A 7,653-nucleotide genomic window follows, 5' to 3' on the forward strand; every position below is an offset into this window, starting at 1 on the left:
GAGAAATATAAACCGTTTCTAAGAAAGCCCACTATATATGTGTAAATATATATATATATATATATATATTTTGTTGTTACTGCACTGTCGATTGCACCTATAATTGAGGTGATGTCTGCCATGTACTTTTGTCAGTTTTTCAATTTTTTTTATTGATGATCACTTTGTTGGTGCAACTAAATAAATAAATAAATTAAAACTATATATAAAAATAAAAGTAGTGCCAACCCTAGCAAATTTCTCATTTCGTCCCAATTAACCGCAATTTTCGGGTAAATAGGGATTACACCTATTTTTGCATTTTTTGCTTAAACTGGAATGCTAGTTGCATAATTTTAAATTAGACAGCAAAGGTGCCCCCAAGACTCAATCATTTTGATCCTGATATAGCATTATATACATCAACAACTACCTTAAAATTGCTCATAAAGTTGGAATTTGTCCCTAATCGCCCCATTTTACGGTACCTATGTTTTATGAAAGGGGACACTAACTTTTGATTAAAAAGTCAAATAATAAAAAATCACTAAAACCAAATCTAAAGCTAAATCGTAACGCTTTCAATTCGATGTGCTTAAACTAAAATATTTATAAATTATGAAGACCAAAATCAACTACAGCATCTGCACTAAAAATATTTTCAAGCATGTTGCCAAATGAAATCTGCGATTCATTATAATTGATAGATACCCTGCCCGAAATTTGTATTATACGGTAACTTAGATACCAAAGGAACACAACTGATTCCTTTCGTATTTCATGTTTGGCACCTTTCTTTAATCTAACTGATTCTTTGTACCATGGAGTTAATAAGTACCTACAAATTATTAAATTATACTTAATTATATTACACTTTATATAATTATAAAAATTATACCTTAAATTATTAACTCTATGCTTTGTACCTACAAATCAGACGGCGTGAATCTGTGATTAGTCATAGACAGAGATTTTTTTCTACTTGGACGGGCATAGGAAATGTAATTCATAAAGTAACAATCCTATGTGTTGCAAGGTTGAGTCATTTCTGTTTTGCTTATAGGTAGTAATAATTTTTAAGGCTGGTTATGAAGATTAGTTACTAGGCAGGCATTAAGGCACGAGAATTGTTTAAGGAAGATGAATTTTGGTTAGTAAATATTTCACTTTCTATTATATAGTTTTTTTTATTGCTTAGATAGGTGGACGAGCTCACAGCCCACTTGGTGTTAAGTGGTTACTGGAGCCCTTAGACATCTACAACGTAAATGCACCACCCACCTTTAGATATAAGTCCTAAGGTCTCAGTATAGTTTCAACGGCTACCCCACCCTTCAAACCGAAACGCACACTGTTCACTGGTGAAATAATAACAGATATGTAAAGATTATAATATTATTATTGAACCGCCTTTAGCATAGATAATACACATAAATTAGTTATAAATAAGCAACTCAAGTATTCAACAAAAATATTTACGGGCGTCGGTCATGTAACGTATATGCGACCTAATGTCGATTCTCATAACATTAATCTTTGCTGACCACTCTACGAAACACACTCTATGACTGCCCCGCCATATTGTCTATGTACGACGTACATGTTAGACCAGGAGGTGAATGAAGTTAGCCCCTCAAAAAAATTTTTTTTTCCTATTTTATACTTATTTTCTATTAATTCGTTTGTTCATCATTTGTTTATGATTGTTCACTGTTAATAATTGTTTGTTCTGCATTTATTTATTTAAAAAAAATATTTAAAAATGTACCTACAAGTTAGCCCCTCTAATGCAATTTTTAATATTTTTTCATCCTTAATGACTCGTAAATATTCATTTTCGATTGTTCTTATATAAAACACGTTTGTTCTCTTTCGAAATTACTCGTTTTTTGTTTAATTTACTATTTTTATTAGTTGAATAAATGTATGCAAAATATGTGTACTGCGCATGCGTCAACTATAATGCCTAAACTTTCTACGCGGTTTCAATCGTGAAAAAAAAAAACAAATATAAATCCTGAAGGAGCAATTAATTGGTATACAGTTTAATTAAAAAAATTAAAAAATAAATAAATGAAATAATGTGCATTGGCGTTAAGTTAGACCAAATACATTTTTTCCATCCTCTTACCTATCGTATTAAAATGTTATTTTACTAATGTTAGGAATATAATTTCAACTGTGTAAAAAGTTATTATAATGTATACCTATATTATCTCTTGAAAGATAAATAATGAACATATTTACTTATTTGTTTATATTACCTATGTGAACTCCCTATCTTTTTTATACCTTCATAACGATAAGTAGGAGGATGGAAAAAATGTATTTGGTCTAACTTAACGCCAATGCACATTATTTCATTTATTTATTTTTTAATTTTTTTAATTAAACTGTATACCAATTAATTGCTCCTTCAGGATTTATATTTGTTTTTTTTTTTCACGATAAAAACCGCGTAGAAAGTTTAGGCATTATAGTTGACGCATGCGCAGTACACATATTTTGCATACATTTATTCAACTAATAAAAATAGTAAATTAAACAAAAAACGAGTAATTTCGAAAGAGAACAAACGTGTTTTATATAAGAACAATCGAAAATGAATATTTACGAGTCATTAAGGATGAAAAAATATTAAAAATTGCATTAGAGGGGCTAACTTGTAGGTATATTTTTAAATATTTTTTTAAAATAAATAACTGCAGAACAAACAATTATTAACAGTGAACAATCATGAACAAATGATGAACAAACGAATTAATAGAAAATAAGTATAAAATAGGAAAAAAAAATTTTTTTGAGGGGCTAACTTCATTCACCTTAGACCAGGGGGGTGCAACTCCCATACAAAGGAAAATAACATACAACTAGCGTCATCTTACTCCTGTGGCGACGTCATTTTTGTAACTTTTAGGCATTAATGATCTAATAAACTCACTAGATGGCAGATATGAGTTCTGACTCAATAAAAAATGTAGCGTACTTTGAAGCAGTGCTTCCACTTTTAGGGAATTCTCCCTTTTTTAGGGAAAAATAGCTGATATTTTGGATGATAAAGACAATTTAAAAAATACCAGGATTTAGGATATTTCGGGGTAAAAAGCAAAGCCTATACTAGTAACTGTTGTGAATTTTAAAATAAACGATAATTAAAGTAAAACAATGAACATTTTATTTTATGGAGAGAGAATGACATTAAGTCGAGTTGACAAGTAAAAGAATAAAACAGAGTTGTGTATAAAAACTATAAAGGTTTGATTCAACAGTAACCCTCTAGTAAAGTAAATCATAGATTAAGCCACTGCTTTTTCTTAGGGATTCCCCAGAATCCCAATAAGTATAATCCGCCAAATTTTTATTTACCTATTTTCGTTGATGTCACCAGAACTTACTTGTATTGTAATATACAGGTACTTCATGTACCATGAAAGATTATCATGGTAATTTCATTTACGAAAACCTTGTAATTGTCATTTCACTTTTGCTAGCAGTTCCTTCTTCAAAGACTGAGGTGGAAAGATTATTCAGTGTTCTCAAATTTAAAAACTGACAAAAGAAACAGGCTTTCTAATGAAACCCTGAACGGCTTGCTTCATAGAAAGTTCCCAACTTTGCCAGCAAACAATTGCTCAATTTTAGAACCGAACAGTGTTAGGTTGTGCAGCAAAAGAATATAAAAGCAATGCGTCGACTTCCTTGAAAATTCTAATCCTATAGATCTATGATCTTCTGGGGGCGTTTATATTATATATACCTACATTAAATAATATGCTGTGGTTTATTTTCTGTATTTTATTTACGCTTTCTATATGAGTCGTCTATTATCAAAGGTGGCAATCTGTGCATTTGGACAAAAAAATTTATTGATATGTCAATACAGATTTATTTGAATATAATCGTCTCCTTCAAAGAATACGGTTCAAAACCTGCATTAAATAAAGGTTAATAGTTAACCTGTTATTTATCTAAGATGTCGTTCCGAAGAGTTTTGTGACTGCCAATGGAATATAAAGTCAATAATTCGTTTTTCTGATTTACCAATCATTGTCCAAAAGTCAGATTGCCGGCTTTGATAATAGTCGACTCATATAAAGGATTTATGAAAGTTGTCTAGGAAATTTTAGGGTAAATTCAAAAGAAACTAGGGTAAAATGTGTTAAAAAAACGTAAGTGGAAACACTGCTTTGAAGTTTTCAAAATTCCAGGGCCGTAAAACAATCTCAAAAAAAAAAAAAAAGTTTTCAAAATGTCGTAACGATTTAATTTTTTAAATCGTTTTTTTTTGGTCTTGGTGTGAGTTATTTTACGTTGTAGTATTAATTTAGAGCAACTTTTAGCTTTATGAGAATATTAGACGATTAGACATTGAGAAATTCTGTTTTGAATTCTCTTTAGACATAACTTGGCTCCAATACTTTTTTCTTCGTTAGCGTTTCGTAAGCCTGTGTAACTATTTTCATTTCTTACAGAATGTTTATTATTAAAAATCAGCATGCCTCGAAGATCGAAAATGAAATGCTATTTCGGATGCCTTGATAACGGTGAGTTTACACTATTTTCCCGGTATATTATTTGCTAACATAATTATTATTCATAATATAATTAAATGAATTAGCACCAACTAATGGTCCTTCCTATTTCTGCTGCCTAGCTATCATATATGTTAAGTTTTGATCAAAACAGTCGGTATTAAGTCTCGTACTATCACACACACACCTCAGATAATAAAATTGTCTCGAGTGGGTGGAAGTATTTATGTTTTGCAACTCAGCGTATTATATGCTTATTGTCAAGTGGGCCCGAACTAGTTTTTTGGAATGATCAATCAGTCATGCTTTCCTGTTTAAATAAAATACAGCACAATTGATCTCACATCCAAAGTTAGATGATGGCATTCACGTTTTGTTTCCTGGTGTTTGATAACTAAGTTACACCAAGTGGCCTGTGACCACGTTCATCCTTCTACCCAATATAAAATAATGTTTTTATTTTTGTAGACAAAGGTTTGATAATGACAAAATTTTATGGAAAAATTATAAGGAGCACTAAAATGTCTGAAACATGAAAATATTGATGCACTATATTTGAACCAGAACGTGTTATGTAATATATTAATTTGTAAGTAAGATTACATTAACACTAAATTTTTCATGGTCGTATTTTTTCAATATTTGTTACATACTTAAGATACTTTGTTTCTCCGTTTCAGAAGAGAAACTGATTCAGCAAGGAACGTGAACTCTCAAGGGATCTTAATTTTTTTTAAATATGTTTATAATTGATAAATTAATAATTGAAATAGTTCATAAGAACTAAATTGATGCCAATTTTGTTTTAAAATAGGTTGTTTAGTTCTTATAGTTATAGTATTACGTTTGAATAGTTGTAATTAGTAAGTTAGTAATATATGAAAATACTGATATAAATTTTTGTAAATAACCTTTTGTAAATTCTACGAGAAGATGATTTTAATTAATGATCAAAAGTCAACGGTCTTTAAAAGCATTATTTGCAATTATTTAGATTTACTGTGGAATATATTTGCTAAGTTGTGTTTTCTGTATGAGCAGATATAAATGAAAATGCCCAAACATGATTATGTTTCTTACATTTTCATTATGTGAAATCAATATGCTTGTGACTGAGTATATTAATAATTTATTAAAACTTAAGTGATAGACAGCAACCCCTATGGCACTGCTGAAGTTTATAAGCACTGGTGACCACTTATCACAGGCCGGGTTGCGTGCTCGTCTGCTGTTGAGTGCAATAAAAATTTTCGAAACCCTTTCTATTATTTAGATGTAATATTAGTGTACATTTAATTTGGATTAAAAGATAAATTTACGTTTTATGTTTGCATGTGTATGTTTATAATTCATTTGCATGTAACGAACACCAGTTTCTTTTTTAACAAAATGTAAACTATTGGTTTGTAATGAATGTAATTAACTTTAAGATGATTTTCTTTCAATCTGCTGTTTGTTTCATCTAGTATTACCAAAGCTAAAGCATCAGAAACGTCAGAATAGAAATAATTTAGATAGGGAATAAAAGTATAACTAATGTAATCATGTCTAAGATTACTATAAGCGTCATTAAGTACAAACTATCAATATTTAAGAGTACTTTAAATCATCATTACATTTTTTAAACATTTTTTGTTTTTCAAATCATGTAATAAAACGTTTGTGCAGAACAAAATGTCACATGTTATGAACATGATTGTGGGTTAATCGTTTCTTAAATTTCTAAATGTTTATAAGAATGCTAAGAATAATTTAGTATTCACTTTAGTGTGTGTATTATCTCTACAATGCTAGTATAAATGACAATTATTGTATGACGAAGCATAGGTAGTGTTTATAGATGTAATATTTTCATACAAGGTCATGATCTGTCACGATCAACTTTAAGCAAGAACTGCTATAGTTAAGAAACAAATTTATTAAATTTAATTCAAATTGTCTACTATGTTTGTAATGGAAAGCTGACATGTTTATATTTCGCACAAATGACTTAAGTGACATTGAATGATTTGATTATCTAGACTTAATTAACTTTTAGATAACTTTCGATTTAATGTTATTAAGTACTCTAGTAGGATTAATCTAGAGGAGTTATTGTTATTCGAAATTTTATACAATTGTACGTTCATACTATCTTTTAACAGTAAATTGTTTGTAATATAGGGAAATTAAATAGCTTACAGAGAATTACAGCTTTTTATTTAAAAAAACTGTTTTCTCTCTGTATGAAAAGGTCTTATCGATTAGAATGCTGAACACAATCAAACGTTCTTTAATATTTCATAAGTACTACCGGGAATTTCAGCGATTCTAAACGATAAGATTTTTTCATAAAGAGAGTTAATTATAAAAAATATTAAAATTACTAAAAAAGCCACCTGGTGGGGGGTAGGGAGATTAATAATCGACAGCAGCGACGCCTGCTGTCCTGGGCTCTAACTAAAGCAAAAATAAAAATGAGAGTTGCGCATCTATCTCAAATATATTAAGTGTATAATCTATGTGTTAGACGGAAGTAAAAACTGTAAAAATTGTGATTAACAAAATAAAAATGTAAGCCCGATCGTAACGTTTGTCATTTATAAAAGAACCCAAACATTACAGGTCACACGATGGCTTTGCTTGGATTAGTTTCTCATTGCTCCTATAGATGGCAGTAACATATTACCTATCCTATATTTTATTTTTTATTAGGGGTTTTGTAAATTTTCAGAAACCATAAATTGATAAAATTTAATCGATTTGTCTACAACAAGTACACACTTGTATGATTTATTATTTTTTATTTTCTGTGTTTAGTTATACAATAATTAAATTCCTCAACTTTAACAACATATAAGTTTAGGGGCATCCGTTACAAGATGTCGCTAGTTTCCATACAGAAAAAATATTTGTACACTAGTAATAAGGTTTTTCTCGAAGAGAAAGGCAATTGAACTAAGCCATACAGCCAATTCTTAAGTTTTATATAGAAAAAATATGTGTCGTATTTTTTTATTTTTTTTTCAAGAAATTTCACTGACTTGGAAACAAAGTTCTTTATGCCAAATCAATATTTCTGTTTCTTCATCACGCGCGCTCTTTTCGAAGGTTCCCGCCAGAATAATATTTGTCTTAAAGTATCGCAGTATTATGCACTATT

General features: G+C 29.7%; 1 long non-coding RNA gene across 1 annotated transcript; it reads left to right on the forward strand.

Moving 5' to 3' along the window:
* Positions 1 to 4,163: 4,163 nt before the first annotated feature.
* LOC149502363 (uncharacterized) lies at positions 4,164 to 6,698 on the forward strand. Its single transcript, XR_016323572.1, has 4 exons — positions 4,164 to 4,275; positions 4,452 to 4,523; positions 4,980 to 5,100; positions 5,192 to 6,698. It is a non-coding gene; the product is annotated as an uncharacterized LOC149502363 (long non-coding RNA).
* The last annotated feature ends 955 nt before the right edge of the window (positions 6,699 to 7,653 follow it).

This window comes from Bombyx mandarina, chromosome 09 (genome assembly GCF_030267445.1).
Source record: "Bombyx mandarina strain Sakado chromosome 09, ASM3026744v2".
Taxonomy (NCBI): Eukaryota; Metazoa; Arthropoda; class Insecta; order Lepidoptera; family Bombycidae; genus Bombyx; species Bombyx mandarina.